Genomic DNA, 20,835 nt, shown 5'->3' on the forward strand with positions numbered 1-20,835 from the left:
CAAATATTCAGTTGCTTACTGAACAGGTCTCCTCAATTGTCACAAAACACTTTAATTTGGCACATGGAAAGCTAGACTTGCATCTTCATCCCATTCTTTCCCCAACTAACCTATTCACCTTCCTAGTTTCCTTGTCTCTGCTATCGACCTGACTGTCTAACCAGTGATTTTAGCCACCATCCCAGAGTCCTCCTCACTGTCCCATCTCCAAAATCTCTGCATCAAAGCAGTCTCCAAGTCTTCTGCATTCTTCCTCCCATGTCTTGAGTCAGTCTTCTCTGTCCCATTACTTTTGCTTCTGCCTCGCAAGAGTACTATATGCCTGCCAGACTACTATCATCCTTGGATTTCTGAAGGGCCTCCTACTTCTCCCCTTCTAATCAAGGCTTCATCTTTCTGCCAGAATTATCTTTCTACCATGCCAATTCAATCCTGTTGGATTAATCTTACAGTTTAAAATCTTCACTGGCTTTCCATTGCAAACAATGTCAAGTCCAAACTCCAGCCTGGCATAAAAGGACTTCCCCCAGCTGGGTTCTGACTACCTGTCCTGCCACCTCGCCATCTGATCCTCGCATCATCTTTTTTCTAGCAGAAATGAATTTCTTTGCTGTTTCCTAAGCATTCTATAGTTGCATGTTCTCTCTGCCTTGAATTTCCTTCTTTCTCTGACTTGACCTTCCATTCTAATATACTGTATCCTCTTGGAAGACTTCCTATTCTTTTCCTCACTCCTACCAGACTGAATTAAATGCAGTCTTCTGTCTTCTCCAAACTTAAGTGGGTTAGCAATTACCTTTACTGTTCTGCAAGAGAGAATGGGCACATGTCTAGTTACTTCTATATCCCTAGGGTGGCACTATTCCTAAAGGTATACCCTTGGACAAAAATGTTAGCTCCTCTGAGCCTCAAATTCACTTTTGCAAAAATGAATTAGTCCTACCCTCCTCAAATGGCTCTTGTAAAAACAAAATGAACAGTGCCCTAAAACAAAAACAAACAAAAAATTGCCCAGAATTTAGACCAAAAAAAACAAAAAACAAAACCCACTCAAATCTTGCTAGTACTTTTGCCTCACACATTTCAGCAAGAATTCCCCATCATCATCCAACTATGCCCCAAAAGACTTCTCCCCAAGACGTCTTTATTTTCACCGACACCATCCAAATTACTCACACTCTAAACCTGTCTTTTCCCCATTTCTGCCTATATTCATTTGTTGTTCATGGAGACTTGTTGAATTTTTCTTTCATATTTCTAGCAACATCTTCTTGTCCATTTCCAATGCCACCTGTCCTACTTTAAGAACAAATGGACTCAGTCTTGTATTATTCTTTGCAATCTTCACTGGTCGTCCTGCTCCCACTTTCCCCAATCCTCTCCATTCCTCTTGGTGCTTCAAGTTGCACCATGGCAAAAAGCTCCCCATCTACTCACACAGGAGTGAAATGTGCAGGGTGTGATGGTAAACAATTGAGTGTCAACTTGATTGGACTGAAGGATGCAAAGTATTGTTCCTGGGCGTGTCAGTGAAGGTGTTGCCCAAGGAGGTTAACATTTGTGTCAGTGGACTGGGAAAGGCAGACCCACTCTCAACCTGGGTAGGCACAATCTAATCAGCTGCCAGCACAGCCAGAATAAAAGCAGGCAGAACATGGAAAGACTAGACTGACTGAGCCTCCCAGCCTACATCTTTCTCTCATACTGGATGCTTCCTGCCCTTGAACATCAGACTCCAACTTCTTCAGTTTTTGGACTCTGGGACCTTCAACCACAGACTGATGGCTGCACTGTCGGGTTCCCTACTTTTAAGGTTTTGGGACACAGACTGGCTTCCTTGCTCCCTAGCTTGTAGATGGCCTATTGTGGGACTTCACTTTGTGATCATGTGAGTCAATACTCCCTAACAAACTCCCCTTTATATATACATCTATCCTATTAGTTCTGTCCCTCTGGAAAACCCTGACTAATAAAATGGGCTAATAAATTGAAAGCAGTGCAACAACCATGACCAAAAAGCATTGCTTGATGACTTCCTGAAGCTGGAAAGACTATCTTTTTCCATGTGTCCAGTTCAACGTTTGGCAATGTTGTGCATGAATTACAGAGAAGTGATGTTAACCAAATTGCATACAACAAAAAGTCAGAGGAAAAGCAAATACAATAGGTGCTTTTCCAGCCTTCCAGAATGTTGCATAAGAATGAATAACATGTTGTGAGTAATGACAAATTCACTTTTTATTCAGATTCCAAAAATCAAATACTAGACCAGGGTGCTCTTGCTTAAAAACATTAAGAGCTCTAACCAAGTCAAGCCTGTAGCTAGGAATACAGGCACACGCCACCACACCCAGCTAATTTTAAAACCTTTTATAGAGAAGGGGTCTTGCTATGTTGCCCAGGCTGGGCTTAAACTTCTGGCCTTATGTGAACCTATAGGGTAATATGACTACGAAAAAAAAAAGTGTCCCATGAGCATGGTGTTGCAAACTCAGGAAGTAATAGACCTATTGTTTTTAGCTCCAAGCAGACAATACCTGGAATGTATGGGACCACATCTGAAGAGGAACATTGGCCAATTGCAAAGTATCCTTGAATGAGCAATCAACATAAAGAAGGGTGAAAATATCAGCAATGGAACACATACAGCACCATTTATTTCAAAATTGTAGAGGAAGCCTCAGATGAATCTGTGTTACATCATTATACTAAAGACCAATTTTGTTCAACATCAGTAAAAAGCAATCATCTGAAAGACAGATAATATGAAGAGTCGCTTTGGCTGGCTTAAACGTGGCACCTCACCCTTGCCTGTAACTCATTGCGATTGCTTCTTCATTTGCATAAATAGTCATTGAGTTTTTTTTTTTTAATTTAACTGAAAATGTAAAAAAAAATCAACCCTGTTGTCAATCAGACTGTAATAAATAATGTTTCTATGTAAACAGAGTCAAGGCCACATTAGAGCTAAAAAAGTTACCTCTGGGAGGTTATTATTATTACTTTTTTACCAATGACATCCCAGTCCCATTTTGTTCTTTCTGCTTCCTCGACAAGAATTTCTCAGATACCAAGTTGCTGAATTGTCCTCACATTCTAATAACATCTAATACAAAACTGGCTCTTGTTTCTCTAGTTTTTCCTTACAATCACCTAGCCTAAACCCAAATCCTTCAATAAGCCCCTCCAGTGCCCTCTGATTGAAAAACCATGTGCTCTTCCTTACTGCAGCAAGATCAATAAACCTACATGTGTTTGACTATAGGTGTGTTCCTGGCAGTCTTTGACTAGTGGGCTTCAATACATCAAATATTTATTGAGCATCTACTATGTGCTAGGTACTGTAGTAGGTGTTGGGAGAAAGTAAGGAGTTGATTACAGATTAGAAAATGGAGGAATCTGGGACAACTCCAGAGCAACTGATGACAAGAAGGGAAAAAAGAAATGAGTAACTAACCCAGAGTAGTAGAAGTTGAGCCAACTGTGTACAGGGCACCTGGCCTTCCCTTATCTCCCATTACAGGTCCCCGCTGAGTAGACACAGACTCTGTACCAAGTGGCACGGAATAGGGGTAGACATCAGCCCCGGGTTGGGAACTGTCTTTTAGACTAGGAGCCCTTGACTTGTGTGGGCTTTATCGAAAAATGATGAGTTAGGCCTATTATATTCCTATGTAGGATGTTGAGCTAAAATTCACATAGGCCAGTTCCCACTGACAATGAAGTCAAAAGGACTATGAAGCATTGCCCCTCTGTAGAGGAAACTGGGTGGCCATTATGGACTGTCTGCAACTGAAGGAGGAGAAAACAGATCAGCAGACAGGTGAGACTAGAGATCATGTGCAGAGAGCATCAGAGATGTCTTAAGTGAGGTCATGAAGCCGTCAAGAGAGAGAGCAGCCTTTTTGTGAAATGATATTCCCATTCACATGTCCATGGGGTCTGAATGAACTTGGGTTCCTTTCTTGAGTCTCATGTGGCCTGTCTTTACAGTTGGTACCCCTTTTGTTGAATTAGCTCTTATTGCCACATTAAGAGCCCTAGCCAAGTCAAGAAAGAACAAGAGATCTTTGCTTTTTTGGGGACAGGGTCTCACTCTGTCACCCAGGCTGGAGTTCAGTGGTATAATCATGGCACACTGCACCCTTGAATTCCTGGGTTCAAGTGGCCCTCCCACCTCAGCCTCCCAAGTAGCTAGGACTACAGGCACACGCCACCACACTCGGCTACTTTTAAAACATTTTGTAGCGATGGGGTCTTGCTGTGTTGCCCAGGCTGGTCTTAAACTTCTGGCCTCAAGCAAACCTCCCCTCTCAGTTTCCCAAAGTGCTGGGATTATAGGTGTGAGCCACCACACCCAGCTGAGATTTTTAAACATTACAAGACTAGTAACCTAAAAGAGGAGAATGAAGGGAAGTAGAGTTCACACAGCAGCCTCTGAGTTTAGCGTGGAACCATCCAGGGACCGGAATAGATGATGAAGGCAGGAAGAGGTTGGTGGTGGAACTAGTGACGTGCTAGGAGTATCAAGCCTTGTTGCTGCCATTGTCTTGCCTTTCAAGATGTAACTTGGGAGTCAACTCCCTGGGGAAGCCTTCCCTTGCGTCCTCCAGTCTGAGATGAGAACTTTCTTCCCATGTTCTGACAACACCTTGGTTTACCACCTCAAAGCCCTTACCACTCTGCATTCTGATTACTAAAATGAATTCTGTCTGAATGTCCTCTAGCCCAATGGTTCTGAACTGGGGGCAAATTTGCCCCCTCAAGGGCTACTTTACAATGTCTGGAGGCATTTTGCTTGTCATAACTGGGTGAAGGGAGTTACTGCTGATAAACATCCAACAGCACACAGGACAGCCCTTGACAGCAAAGAATTATCTTGCCAAACATGTTAATAGTGCTGAGTTTGAGAAACCTTGCTCTAGGTCAGCACTATTACTTTTGGTGACAATAGAAATGTTCTGTTATGTGTGCTGTCCAATACAGTGGCTGCTGACTGCATGTGGCTACCATGCCCTTCACATGTGCAGATAAGGAGCTTTTTCTTTTTTTGAGACAGGATCTCACTCTGTTGCGCAGGCTTAGAGTGCAGGGGTACGATCCCGGCCCCACTGCAGACTCGACCTCCAATGCTCAAGCGATCGTCCCAAATCAGCCTCCCAAGTAGCTGGGACTACAGGCACGTGCCACCATGCTTGACTAATTTTATTTTTATTTTTTGTAGCGATGGGGTCTCCCTATGTAGACCAGGCTGGTCTCAATCTTTTGGGCTCAAATAATCCTCCTGCCTCAGCCTCCCAGAGTGCTTTAATTTTTTTATTTGTATTTAATTTTAACTACAGTCATGCGTCACTTAACAATGGCGACACATTATGAGACATGCATCATTAGGTGATTCTGTCATTGTGAGACCATCCTAGACTGTACTTAAACCTTGATAGTATAGCCTACTATATACTTAGACTATGCAGCGTAGCCTATCGCTACTAGGCTACAAATCTGAGTAGCATGTTACTGTGCTGAACACTGTCAGCAACTGTAATACAATGGTAAGCATTTGTGCATCTAAACATATCTCAACCTAGAAGGTACAGTAAAAATACAGTATCATAATCTTATGGAACCACTATCATATATGTGGTCCTTAATTGATGAAAACATCATTATGTGGAGTCTGGCTGTTACTTGAATTTTTTTTTTTTTTTTTTTTTCCTGTAACAAGGTCTTGCTCTGTCACCCAGGCTGAAGTGCAGTGGCTTGATCTCAGCTCACTACAATCTCCACCTCCTGGGTTCAAGCAATTCTCCTGCCTCAGCCTCCTGAGTAGCTGGGATTACAGGCACCTGCCACTATGCCTGGCTAATTTTTGTATTTTTAGTAGAGACGAGGTTTCATCATGTTGGCCAGGCTGGTCTCGAACCCCTGACCTCAGGTGATCTGCCCGCCTCAGCCTCCCAAAGTGCTGGGATTACAGGTGTGAGCCACCATGCTTGGCCTTGTAATTTGAATTTAAATGAGCACTTGTGGCTAGTGGCTACCGTGCAAATCAAGCCTCTCCTTCCTACTCCTCCAAGTGGCCACTCCTGTCTCTCAGCAGCACTTGCTATAGCTACATTTTTACGCTTGTGTGAGCATTTGATCCTTTATCCCCCTCAGTAGATTGGAAGTTTTCTGTGGGCAGGAAACATGCTAACTTGTTCACCTCTCTATTTTGTTTTTTGTTTTTTCCTTTTTTTGGAGGGATGGATTTTAATCTTTATTTACAGCACACTGCAAGATATGAAATTCCACAAAGAAATAAGAAACCCATTCAGAGGACAAGCTTTATACAGTATATACAGGTTGGAACCGTTCAAGTATAGTTTCAGTGTAAAAAGTGCTACAATACCAAACCATATTTAAAAGAGTTCTTTGTAGAGAAGTGGTAAGACAAACTTATACCAAACATAGTACACAACAAATGTATGCCTCAGCTACATGATCTAAAAGTTAAAGTTCCCAGGAGTCCCATCCTCAACTTGGAAGGTATGGCCTTCAAAGGTAGTTTCTGGCACCACATTTTCATCTTCCTCTTCCTCTTCCTCTACAGAGAAATCCTTAATTAAGCTTAACAAAGCCTTATACACACTCATTTTCATGGTTTTGTAGAGCTTCAATTTTGTCTAAGCCTCCACATTCTTCAATCATCATACTAAGTTTCTCAGTTTCACCTAGTTTCTCAGCAGCCTAAAAGATATTTGAAATGGCATCCAGGATAAGCAGAATAACCTTGGTATCTTTCGCAGTTGAGAGTTTCATCAGCATGCCACAATGAATGAGGTACACAATCTGTTCAACTGTTTCGCCACTGATATAGTTGGTCACAGCTCATATAGCTTCCTTTTGTGTCCTAAGATCTGACGTAGAACACTGGCAAGGAATAGGACTAATCCATGATTCACAACTTGCTGTATACGGTCCTGACGGCCAGCTGTGATGTTTGACGTTGTCCACGTAGCTTCCTTCTGAGTGTTAGTTTTGGGGTTGGTGAGCAGGCTGGGAAAGACAGCAAGTGCTCCCGCATCGATCACAACCTGAGTCTGTTCATCTGTACCAGTGACAGTATTCCCTATGGCTCTTAGTGCAGGAGTCACAGTTGGCAATTCAGAAGCTCCTAGAAGCTTCACAAGTTGGGGTACAACTCCTGTTCCCATGACGATGTCAATTCATTCATTTGGACCATCAGTCAGGTAGGAAATAGCCCAGCAGGTATCTGCTAATACTTCTGGATCATCATGATGCAGGAGTCGAACTCAGGTAGGAAGAATTTCCTCGACAGCATCTAACAGGGGTGCAGGATTCTTGCTGAAGCAAAGATTTGAAAGTGTCCAGGTAAGATTACATAAGTTACCACATGCTAAAGATGACATATCAGGAACTGCAAGAAGAGCCGCCGGGCGCGGTGGCTCAAGCCTGTAATCCCAGCACTTTGGGAGGCCGAGACAGGCGGATCACAAGGTCAGGAGATCGAGACCATCCTAACATGGGCTAACATGGTGAAACCCTGTCTCCACTAAAAAATACAAAAAACTAGCCAGGCGAGGTGGCGGGCGCCTGTAGTCCCAGCTACTCGGGAGGCCGAGGCAGGAGAATGACATAAACCCGGGAGGCGGAGCTTGCAGTGAGCTGAGATCTGGCCACTGCACTCCAGCCTGGGCGACAGAGTGAGACTCTGTCTCAAAAAAAAAAAAAAAAAAAGAAGAGCCAACGATAGGTCAACTGCACCGTACTTAGTAACCAAGTCTTGGAAACCTGAGCTATCACATGCAGTGTTTCCTGGAGCCGATACAACTCGTCCACTGATGTGAGCATGGGGAGATGCCAATAGAGAAATGAATGCTAGGATGGCACCTCCATCTACCACAACCTTGGCTTGTTCTGATTCCCAGAAGCAATGTTAGTGAGCGCCCAGGCAGATTCAAACTGAATGGGACTACAATCAGTTCTGCCCAAGAAAGACACACATTTTGGAATCAAACCAGCCCAGATTAAGTTGTCTTTGTAGCGGGGGTTGGGGGTGGGGGCCTGTTTTCCTCTAGAAAGTAGTTTCCTGGCAGCTTGAGTCACTTGGAGCTGACTTTCCACATTGTTGCTATTTATGCCTTTGACAATGTCATCAACAGACCAATTTACAGCGCCCTGGTTGTTGTGGTTTTTCTGCAGCAGAGAAGTAGCATCATCGGGCAATGAGCTTACATTTCTCCTCCCCAGCATCTGGTCATCCTTAGCTTTCCTCAGCTCCAGATTGACTTCTATTCTGCAACACCTCTTTTCTGTACTGTCTTTTCCCTTGCTCTTGAATCTGTAAAGTCAGGCAGCTGGGTTCATCTTTCTATTTTAATGCCTAGTACAGGGCCTAGTACTAGATGGGTTCTCAGTACACATGTGTGAAATGAAAGCATAGCCAAAGGATGAATGGCCAGCCAGGGAGTATGTTCGTGAGAGCTCTCCAGAGAAACAGAAGAAATGGGATATTTTACATATACATATATGCACATAATATACATATTTTATATATACTACACATATATATGTTATACACACACACACACACGCGCGCACACATATATATAAAGGGATTTATTTTAAGGAGTTAGCCCATGTGATTGCAGAGGCTGAGAAACCTCCAGATCTGCAGAGTGAGTTACCAAACTAGCAGTGCGAGAGAGCTAATGGTGAGCTTCTAGGCTGAAGACTGACAGGCTTGGGACCCAGAGAGAGCCATGGTCCAGTTTGAAGAAAGTACTTAGGTAGGAAGAAGTCTCTCTTATTTGGAGGAGGGAGAGCCTTTTGTTCTCTTCAGACCTTCAACTGATTGGATGAGGCCCATCCACATTAGGGAGGGCCACATCTGCTTGACTCAGCCTACAGATTTAAATGCTAATCTCATCCAACAACACAATCACAAAAGCACCCTGAATAATGCTTGACCAAACATCTGGGCACACCACGGCCCAGACAAGTTGACACAAAACTAACCATCACAGGGGGTGACAATTTTCCTTGCTGAGTTTGTGTTTAGGTAAAACTTTATTATAATTAGGCAAATAGTTTAAAGTTTTTTTTCAAAGGACTTATGAATCCTAAATTTCAGTGGGCTTAGCCCTGATCTCTTTCCCTGGAGACAGGAAGGAGCAAAGAAACAGTGTAAATACATCAACCCTGGTTCAGCCCGTGGTGTTCCTCATGGGACACTGAATTCCATAGTGGCTGCTGGGGTGATGGGCTGCCATGACCTACTCAGGTATAAAGTGGGAGTGAGAAGACCACCAGGGGCTGGGTGCCATGTCCTTAAAATTCTGGACCATAAAACTCTGGATCCCCGGTCATTTCTAGATATGGTCATTGCTAACCCTCAAATTGTTGTTTTGCACAAAAGCAAATGTGTTTTCACAAACAAGAGGGTTTGCTATTTCAAAAACTCAAAGACTCTGCCCTTGTAGCTCAGAAAGCTACCATCCTAAGTCCACCTCTGACGCTCACGCTCTTTATGCATGGAACCAAAGGACTGTGGCACACTCCTGCCACCTGGTGGCAACATATGAAAAGTCATGCGAAGGCTTAACCCTGAGGTTCTGATATGGCCAAAACACAAGACAGAAAGAGCAGGCTTGGAGACTTGCATTAGTGAAACAAAATTATGAGTTAAAAGGACCATAAACCTGGAAAGAAATTTAGTGATTACTGAGTTCAACCATCTCAATTTCCAGATGAGGAAACTAAGGTTTAGAGATACTTTGTGACTCACTTGAAGATATTTCAGAGCCACGGCCTCATCTTCTCCCATCAAATGCAATTTCCCCTTTAATCCACCTCTTTAAAAAATGTCCTTACTTCGGGCAACTGAAGGCTTGATTAATTGGCAGAATGGTGAGCAATTAAGTATAATTGTAGAATCAACCAAAGGGACCAATTTCTGTTAGGACCCCTGTTTTGTAATGAGCAAAGGTCTTTGTACAGACACTTGTTCAGAAGTGACAATTCTGCCAGAGATGGTTTGCAATGAACTTGCTCTTTCCATGTGAACAGAGACGGATGTGCATCAGCAAAATCAAGTAAGTGATCTTGGTACTCTACAGTAATGGGATATCACCTTTTCATTTTCATAGATCAAATACAGACTAAATATTGCTGTTTCCCTAGCTGCTGTGTTAGGTGCTGGGAATACAATAAGGAGAAAACCAGAAGAGAGTTTTGCTTTCATGGAGCTCACAGTCTGATAGGGAAGACGGATGAGTTAAAATGCAACTACAGTTATGCATCACATAACGACATTTCAGTCAATGAGGAACTACATATACAACAATGGTCCCATAAGATGATCATGGAGCTGAAAAAATCCTATCTAGTGATGGCATAGCTGTTGTAATGTCATTACACAAATGTTTGTGGTGATGTTGCTGTAAACAAATCTACTGTGCTGCCTGTCGTATAAAAATGTACAGTAGCCGGGCGCCCTGACTCACACCTACAATCCCAGCACATTGGGAGGCCAAGGTGGGTGGATCACTTGGGGGCTAGAAGTTCAAGACCACCCTGGCCAACATGATGAAACCCCATCTCTACTAAAAATATAAAAATTATCCAGGAGTGGTGGTGTACGCCTATAGTCCTAGCTACTCAGGAGGCTGAGGCACAAGAATCGCTTGAACCCAAGGAGACGAAAGTTGCAGTGAGCCAAGATTGTGCCACTACACTGCAGCCTGGGCAACAGAGTGAGACTCTGTCTCAACAACAACAACAACAAAAGTACGGTAATGTCCTAGGCTTTCACACTCACTCACCACTGACTCACCCAGAGTTGCAAATTCCAGTCCTGCAAACTTTATTTATGGTAAGTTCCCTATATAGCTGTACCATTTTTTATTTTTTATACCACATTTTTACTATACCTTTTCTATGCTTAGATAAGTTAGGTACATACATACTTACCATTGTGTTACAATTACCTACAGTGTTCAGTACAGTAACATCCTATACAGGTTTGCAGCCTAGGGGCAATAGGCTAAACCACGTAGCCTAGGTTTATAGTAGGCTGTATCGTCTAGGTTTGTGTAAATATACTCTAGGAAGTTTGCACAAAAATGAAATCACATAATGACACATTTCTCAGAACGTGTCCCTGTGGTTAAACTATGCATGACTGTGCTGTACAAGGTGGTAATGAGAACACTGTATGTGGGACCAGGGATAAGAGTTGAGCTAGGACTGGAGAAGATAGCTGTCAACAGAAACAGAATCAACTACAGTCCCTGGTACCAGACAGGGAACAGTGTCTGATGGAGCCAAATTCCAAATGTGGTTGATGCCAGACCAGCCAAGTATACAGTGGCAGCACTGCCAGACTGGAGAGTACAGTGGGAGTGGGCATCAAGAAGACCCATGCAGCCCATTAGGCTGCTTGGTTATGGGGGGCTGGCCCCTGGCATGCCATGTGCTGGATGTGGTAGTCACCAGAAATAGAGGGGCAGAAGGAGGCAGTAGCAGAGGCTGGACCGCTGAGTCCCTGCTTGGGAAGTCCCACAGCCTGGCTGAGGAAGACAGTGTTCATGCACACCCCGCTTCTGTCAGGATTGGCCCAGGGACTTGCATTAGGCTGAGCCAGCAGGGAGTGGGGCAGCCGGCACAGGCAGCCTCTGTGTGGTGAGGGCGCCAGCAGGGCCCAGATGGAAACTCTGACTGTGGTGTTAATTCATTCCTCTGTGGTTTTCTGTTCAGGCAAATACCAGTCTCTTGTGGGTTTGTTTAGCTTAAAGCTATCGGCTGTGTGGGGCTAAGGTTCTACATCCTTGATTTCCAAGTCCCTGATCGGCCAAGTTTAAAGGAAGGGATGACCAAGGTGCTGGCTACTGAGAAGGACATCATAAAGCTTCGGAGAGCAGCTGGGGAAACCCTACTAATTTACCCCTGACCTGAGGTGCAACCCGGCCTGGAAATGCATTCTGTCCTGCTTGTAATACAACACAAGTGTGTGAGGTTTCAGGGCGGGCCGTGAGCCTGTGTCCTCTAACATGTCAAATGCAACATCTTCTTGGGGAGAATATTGACTCTTCCAGGTGGAAAGCTGGCCTGGAGCCGGGAAAAGTGGCAGATGGAGCTTGGTTGATTCATGATACCATAGCACCTTGTCCGTTTGTTGGATTGAGTATGCCCTGAAGAATTTTCCACATCCAAACCTGCCCTGGGACATTCAGTTCAACCCTCGGCAGTGAACTTTGGCCCAAATAGCAAGAGATTTGCTTCCACCGAGGCTTGGCCACAGACCAACCATGTGACTCTGAGATAGTTCTCACTCCGTGACTCAATTTCCTCAGCTACTCTTAACATGATTTTCAACACTGAAAAAATAAGAACCATTGCCGTGGCCAAAAATAAAAACTAGATATTAGTTATGCTAGATATTAAATGCCATCCAAGAGACAGTAAATGTAATGGCTCCAAAGTGGTTTCAGGTCTCTGGGAGGAATTTACTCCCCAGCTTTGGAGAAGCTAAGTGCTGCCCTTCTATTTCTGTCCTGCATTCGAAAAGTCATAAATAGTTAACAGCTTGAGTCCTTTTTTAAAACCTCCCAGGAGCATCTAAAAATAGCCTCTGGGGGCTCAATGCATATTTCCTCAGGTCCTTCTCTTAATCTTTCAGTATAGGTGGTATTTATTGTTACTGTCACCTATGGAGTCACAGAGACAAAAGCAGCGAGGCTGGAAGGCAAAGAGAGGAAGCTTTTCCTATGGGGAGGGTCTCTTGGGAAGTGGAACCTGGCATCGATACAGGGATGAGGCATGTCACCTCTCCTTTCCTTGGTTTCCCTGCTAGTAAAAGGGGAGAGAAGGAGAAGTCTCACTCCCCAGGGTGCAGTAAGAATCAACCCTCAAGTAGAAAGCTTCAACAGACAAAGCAGAACCTGCCAACAGCCAAATGCTATTATGACAAGTTAAGTCCACACTCATTACATGCCTTTGCAGTACATGTCACCCCTGCCGTTTCGTATCTCCAGGCCCAAGTGGGGCCCTCCTGCCAGTTTTCCAGCCCAGTGGCATGACCGGAGGCTGACTGTCCATCACGAGCTTGATGGACAAGGGGGAGGAACAGCCAAGCCCAGCTCAGCTGCCTGTCTCTTCTTTTCAACCATGCCTCTGCTTCCCTGATGCTTAACAACAGCAAACAGCACCCCTCTCTGACTCTCAGCCCATGCCCTTCAGGCAGGCATCCTTGCAAACAGACCATCAGCCCAGGTTGCTCCAATGGACTTAGAAGAAAGGATAGGGCAGGAACATTCCTGGCGGCCTCCGTGGCCTCGGTCCTCTCTCCTAACAATGCACGGTAATTAGCTGCATCTCGGGCCCCCTGACACCCCTTAACCTGGAAAATCAGGCAGACTTGTGCGACAGCAATCAGATCCCAGACACATCCAGCCGTAATGTGATTACGCCATTTACCAAAATGCAAAGAGAGATACTTGAGGCGTTTCTGATTAGGGCTGACATTATCCCTCTGATGGGCCACCGCATTAATCAAAGCTGTTGCTATGACTATGGCGATGGTGGGGAAATAACCCCAGCTTGATTCTGGGCCTACCCAATGCCGCCAAGGAAGAGGTCAGCTTTTGTTAGGGACATAGCAGAAGAATTGCTTCTTCCTGCTTAAGAAGGGCTTTCTATTGAAATCGCACCAGCAGCCAGAAAGACAGGCCTCTGTTTTCTTTCATTATGCTGGGATTTTCTGGTGCCATTGCTCAAGATGACTCGATAGTATTGTTCTGGGAGGGACTGCGATGTGTGTGTGTTGGGGGTGGGGATATGGAGGCTGATTTGTGGGGCTGTCAGAGCCTTCTGCTCTCCAGAACTGTATCTTAATTGCTGGGTGGCCCCCTGGGAATCGTGTAGGGCATGAGAACCTGGGGGCGGGGGAGAAGGATGATCTGTGGAAAAGCCCAGCTTTTCCCATGGCATAAACACTCTGGGCTTCTGCTGCTTTCTCCATTCCAGAGCCACTAAAGCATTTGGCAGAGACAAGCTTGCACCACACACCCTATGACAAGGCAGATGGAAAAGCAGGCGGGAATGAAAGGGATCTGACAAGCCTGCGTGGAAAAGCCCCTGGCCTCTGCTCCGGGCTGTGGAGAGCCCATGAACTGCAGGGGAGGGCAGGGAACAGCAGGTGATGGGCGCTGGGGACGGGGTCGTCAGAACTCCATGATGGCCAGATAGAGGTAAACTGTTCCCAACACCAAGGCAGCCTTCTCTCAGGTGCAGATACTGAAAGGGAAATTTAGAGGTCAGTGATGTGGCACGGCTTCTCCCCCCAGCACAGGGATAGAGCAGTGTAGAAGAATCAAGGAATCTGGTTCTAGTTCAAGTCCTTTCTAGAATTTTCCGTAAGCCTTGGTTTCCCCGTCATCAGAGTGGGGACAATGAAATCTACTCTGCTGTCCTCATAGGGGCGTAAAGGCCGGTCAGACCACTTCCTTTGGGGGAAAGTGATTTGTAAACTCTGGAGCGCAGATATTCAAACTTGGCTGCATTTGGGAGTCACCTGAAGAAGTTTTTGAAGTTCTGAAGCCGGGGCCCCAGCATCAGACATTCTGGTTTCATTGGTCAGAGAGGCGTCAGGGCATGGGGGTGTTTCAAAGCTGCAGGGGATCCTCATGCACAGCCCAGGTGGAGAACCACTGCTCGCGAGTGCTATAGGGAGCCATGCCCTGCCTTTGAGCCTCATTTCCTGTATCTTTTAATGGGAATACAAATTTTTTAAAGTAAAAGGCTTTCATGAGAATAAAAGGAGAAAAAATGTAAGTGAAAATGCATAAAGTCGTATATCCTGGATTCCTAATTAATGTTCAGTTCCCTCATTAGAGGCCATTGCCTCTGTTTCAGGGGAGTCTCATCCCCAGGGTGAGACCCTGGACAGCACCTTCCCCCTTAGCTGTGTGATTGTGTTCAACTTACTGAATAGCAGCAAGCATGTACAGCACCTGAAGCCTTTCACATGCTTGATCTCACTTAATTATAGCAATAACCTGGGGAGGCGGGCATAGATCATTGTTACCACCCTGTGAAGCAACATCATAGGTGACTCAGGCAGTCAGTGGTGGAGCTGGGATTTCAGCCCAAATTTGTCTTGTTCCGAAAGCGGAGTTCTTTCCATGACCTACTTGGTTAGAACTGACCTGAGTCAATTTTGTCATTCACTATGTAGATACAAGAGGTCTTGGGGCCGTAGGTCTCTGCATGTTGTAATGAAAGCAGGTGTCAGATAGAATTCTGCCATACAGACTTCCATTTATTAGCAAAGCAGGTGCAAAAACAGGCATGTGGCTTGCTCTGTGAGCTCAATGACATCCCGAATCATTGTCCTTTTAGGTGCCCCAGTAGCTCCTTGCATGAAAGCCTCACTCAGGGCAGAGGTGACATTTTTCAGCACCAGGATTCAGCTAACCTTGTCATTGAGTCATGAGAAAAAAATTAGCTGATAATCAGCCTAACAAACACAGAATCCATTGGAGTCATAAACTTATGGCACTGTTCCATTTAATAAACACAGGGAGACCAGTCAGAAGGCTACCAGAGCAGTCTAGCCCAGAGTTGACAAAGGCCTTTCCCAATGGCTATGGGGAGGTAGGAAAGGGGTAGGATCATTCACTGAGTCAACCAATATGTTGAGCACCGTACTAGTTTCCTAAAACAAAGTACCAAAATGAAGTACCACAAAATGGGTGGCTTACAACAGAAATTTATTTTCTTATTCTGGAGGCCAGAAGTCTGAAGTTAGGGTGTCAGAAGGGCCATGCTCCCTCTGACACGTCTAGGGAAGGATCCTTTCTCGCCTCTCTCCTGGCTTCTGGTGGGTGCAGCAATCCTTAGTGTTCCTTGGCTCATTGCTGTCATCCCATCTCTGTCTCTGCCATCACATGACATGGCTTTCTCCCTGTGTATGTCTGCACCTCTGCATCTCTTCCTCTTCTAATAAGGACACCAGTCATATTGGATTTAGGACCTGTCCTAATTCAATATGATCTTAACTAATTATATCTGCAAAACCCTATTTTCAAATAAGGTCACATTCTGAGGTTCTGCAAAGACATAAGTTTGGGGGGACATTATTCAACCCAGTACAGGCACCTACATTATGCCAAGTGCTGTGAAGAAAGAAGATAAATATGAATAAGCATTTTTCTGCACTTCAGTTGCTCAGCCCCCAGAGAGAGAGACAAGCTGGTTGGTGCCTACTCTGAGAACAGTAAACACACGTTGCTGGTACAGGACAGATGAAGCATCTCACCCCAAATTAACAGGGTCATGGAAGCAACCTCTGAGCTGAGTTCTGAAGGCCTGGCAGGAGGTAGCCAGGGCAAGGAGGGCAGAAAGGCAACAGAGACAGAGGGAGGGACATGTAGGTCCAAGGGTCTGGTTGTAGAGGGAGCAGGATGAGTGCATTGAGGCAAGAATGTGGGGTCTGAGATGGACAAGTGGTGATGTATGAAGCCAAACTGTTAAGTAAGGGCAGGTCAGGAAGCATCTCACGTGCCAGTCTAAGAATTTTTTCTGTGGACCACAGGGAGCCATTGGCATAGTTTAAGCAAGGCAGGAATGGAGTCATATTTGCATGTTAGAACAATCACTCTGAAGCAATGAAAAGGGTAAACTGGAAAGGTTAAGAATGGAAATGGGAAATGTCAGTAAAAGGCAATAAATAATAAGGTCCTGGCATATGGCTGCAACCATGAGGATGGGGAGAAGGGAATTGATTTAATATTTACTCAATACGAGGGAATCAGCAGAGTTTGTGGATAGATCAGATGGTGGGCATGAAAAAGGAGTCAATAATAACATCCAAGGTGCTCTGCGCTAGGTTTTGTTAAGCTCAGGTCCTGAGGTCATCCCTGAGCTATTTGGAAGTGATCAGGACAGAATGCTGGAGAACTTCAACATTTCAGAAGCAGGAGGAGAAAAACCAGCTAGTAAAAAATTCAGAGGGAAAAAAAAAGTCACGTGACAGGAGAAATGGAGTTATACACGGGGAGCATTAAGCAGACAGCCACTGGGACCCAGGTGGAATTAGCACCCAAGTAATAATGTTAGCCCAGTGAGGTGACTCCCAGGGAAGGAAGAACGCTGGGAAGCTTAGAGACCCAGGAAGAAGGCAGAGTAGGGACAAAGACCACATGTCTTTACAGTAGGCAAATTTCCCAACTTCGTATTAAGCCTGGATGTCACCAAGAACAGTGGGGTCCAGTTCCGTTAACGGGGTGACCAACTGTCAGGTTTGCCCAAGTCTGTTCCAGTTGAACCCTGAGGGCCTAAAGTCCTGAGAAACTTTTCTGTCCTGGGAAAACCAGGACACACCCTGATTAACAAACACTTTCTGAGCATCTGCTACATGCCACATGCTATATTGGATGATATCAAGATTAACAGTGCACAGAGCAGGCCCTTTTGCAGCCCACAGCCTGGTGGGGGCAAATAATGGATTACAAGCTCCTAAAACCTGTAGAAGAATAGGTTAAGATTCCTTTCCTTCACTGCCAAGGGCAAGTTAAAGGAAAATGGTTTGGATATAACTTAGCCAGGGATGAAAAAATGCTCTCTTAACAAAATAAGGCTGTGGTGCAAGTTCATATGTGTATGTTAATAGGAGAAATATTAATTTCTTATATCAAATTGAGAAGGGCAGAAGTTATGCTTATTCTGGTTTTTTTTTTCTATAATAAAAGAAATGTGAGTTTTCAAGATAGTTTTGCTAAAAGGAGAAATAATTTCTCTTATAAAGCTAAGTACAGTTTGGGGCCAGAAGGAAGGGAAGATGTCCACACAGGATAAAATGTGCTTGATTTTAGATGCTGCAGGAAAGAACTAGTTACAACTCAAAAAGAAAAAAACCCTACTGGGCCTCTCTTTGGTCCCCATGCCTAGATAATTTTCCTAGGGCTGCTGTAACAAATTACCACAATCTACGTGGCTTAAAATAACAGAAATTTATTCTCTCACAGTTCTGGAGGGCAGAAGTCTAAAATCAAGGTGTCTGCAGAACCGCACTCCCTCTGGAGGCTCCCGGGAGATTCTGTTCCTTGTCTTTCCAGTTTCTGGTGGCTACTGATGTCACTTGGCATTCCTTGACTTGTAGCTGCATCAACTTCAATTTCTGCCCCCATCTTTGATTAACCTTATTCCGAATATTTCTTTATGTGTCCTCTTCAGTTTGTCTAATCTCCCTCTGCCTGACTCTTATAAAGGCATCTGTCATGAACTCAGTGTAAGTTGAGGAGCGTACCGAATGCATATCACTTTCACACTTAAAGTTGAAAAATCAAATATAGAGAGATGTCATCAAGATTGCTTACTTGAGGTGCTCTGCACTCACCTCCTCCGCAAGGAAGGATGAAAACAACAAATAGATAACCACATGTCAAATAAAATGTCTAAAGGAGAACACCAGAATTCAGCAAGGAAGTGACAAATACCTTTTGAGATAGAAATTCAGGACAGCAACATGAACAGGGAAGTACAGCACCCAGCCAGGTTCAGCTCAGGGCCAAAAGGAACTCTCCAGTGAGGGGGAAAGGTAAGCAGGAAGTCTCCAACAGTCCACATTCTCACTTCACATGCCTGCAATCTTAGTTACACGAGAGCCCTATCACCTTCACAGGCCTTAAGCCCAGTGTAAGGAGAGGGCCTGGAATCAACATGATTGCATTATTCCAGAGACCAAATTCACATAGAATCACCCTCTACTCCCCAGAACCCAGGCTGCTGCAGCACAACACAATTTTGAGAGCAGAGCCACCACCAGAGTGCATTCTGCCCTGAGGATCAATAGTCTCTGCATTTTTCCATCCCTGGAGCTCCACTGATATCCCACCACATTTACCCAGAGGGCTGCAGAGTCAAAAGATCAGCTGAAATTATCAATGTAGCCATATTCCTGGCACCAGACCCCATGCAGTACCCTACATCTTGGGGAACAGACAGTTCAGCACAGCTAAGGAGCTACCCTCAGAAGAGAGGGAGCTGATGTACACACTCTCCAGAGCCTGAGAGCCATTTACCCAAGGCCCATTGCCACCAACCCTGCTCTCTCCAGCATCAAAGCTGCCAAGGACCCATATATAACCACCAGGAGCCCAAGGACTGGCCTGCCCAGGACCTGCTGCTGCTGGTAACCATGCCCTCTTTAACAGGGAAACCACCATGTGCATGTGAATGCCCCCCAAGGGCTCAAGGACTGGCCTCCCCAGTGTTCTCATGCCCACCAAAGCCATAGCAAAGCTTCCACAAACAACCATAACCTAAGCTGCTGAGGCACTTGCAGACACTGCTGAAATTGATTATAGCCAAAGAAATTATACAGAGACTGTACTACTACACCCACCCAGAACCAAAGCCAAAGCCCCCTATACAATCAATACTATAGGACACATCTACAGAAAAAAAGGTCTTACCCTGCAAAAGCTACTCCATAATATTGGAAGAACCAAATGTTCCACCAAATGTCAGATATTAACGGAACACAGGAAACTTGAAAAACCAAGGAAGCATGACATCTCTAAAGAAACACAATAATTCTCCAGTAACAGACCACAAAGAAAAGGAAACCAATGAATGCCTAGAAAGGAACTCAAAATAATGACCTTAAGGAAACTCAGTAAGATACAAGAGAACACAGATAGACAATTCAACAAAATCAGAAAAACAACTCATGATCTAAATTTTAAATTCAATAGAGATAAATATCGTTTTAAAACAAGCCAAACAAAAGCTTTGGAACTGAAGAACTTAATGAACAAAATTAAAAACATAACTATCAGCTTTAACAATAGACTGGATCAAGCAAAAGTTAAAATTTCTGAACTTGAAAGCAGGTCTTTTGAAATAACATCGCCAGAAAAAAAAATAAAGAATAAAAAGAATGAAGAAAGCCTACAGGGCATATGGTTTCCTATTAAGCAAAAAAAAAAAAAAAGAAAGAAAGAAAGAAAGAAAAAGAAAGAAAACAAATTATGAGATTTCAAGAAGACATGAGAAAACACATAGAAAACCTATTTAATTAAATAATACCTGAAAATTTCCCAAGTCTTGGGAAATACCAGGAGATGCAGATACAGAAAGCTCAGAAGATTCCTAAGTAGATTCAACCCAAAAAGATCCCCTCAAGGCACATTACAGCCAAACTGTCAAAAGTTAAAGACAGAATTCTAAAAACAGCAATAGAAAAGTATCAAGTCACATATAGGGCAGCCCACATCAGACTAACAGCAAGTTTCTCAGCAGAAACCTTACAGGTCAAAAAAGAATAAGATGATGTGTTCAAAGTGCTAGATTAAAAAAAGAAAAAAAAAAAAACCCTAACAGCCAAGAATACTATACACAGCAAAAGTATCCTTCATAAATAAAGGAGAAATAAAATCTTTCAGAAAAACAAGCAAAACTGAGGGAATTGATCACCATTAGTCTTGTCATGCAAGAAATGTGTAAAAGCTGAGCATGGTGGATCATGCCTGTAATCTTAGCACTTTGGGAGGCCAAAGCAATAGTATTGCCTGAGCCCAGGCATTTGATGCCAGTCTGGGCAACAAAATGAGATCTCCATCTCTATTTAAAAAAAAAAACAACAACAACAACAACAAAAGAAAACCTAGCCATGATGGTGTGTACCTGTGGTCCCAGCTACTCCCAAGGTTGAAGTGGGAGGATCATTTGAGTCCAGGCAGTTAAGGCTGCAGTGAGCCATGATCGTGCCTCTGCACTCCAGACTGGGCAACAGAATGAGACCATATCTGAAGGAAAAAATGTGTAAGAGAG

General features: G+C 44.3%; 1 pseudogene; it reads right to left on the minus strand.

The window, feature by feature from the left end:
* Positions 1-6,482: 6,482 nt before the first annotated feature.
* On the minus strand, positions 6,483-8,367 carry LOC103219059 (importin subunit alpha-1 pseudogene; annotated as a pseudogene).
* Between the last annotated feature and the right edge of the window lie 12,468 nt (positions 8,368-20,835).

This window comes from Chlorocebus sabaeus, chromosome 12, assembly GCF_047675955.1.
Source record: "Chlorocebus sabaeus isolate Y175 chromosome 12, mChlSab1.0.hap1, whole genome shotgun sequence".
NCBI classification, from domain to species: Eukaryota; Metazoa; Chordata; class Mammalia; order Primates; family Cercopithecidae; genus Chlorocebus; species Chlorocebus sabaeus.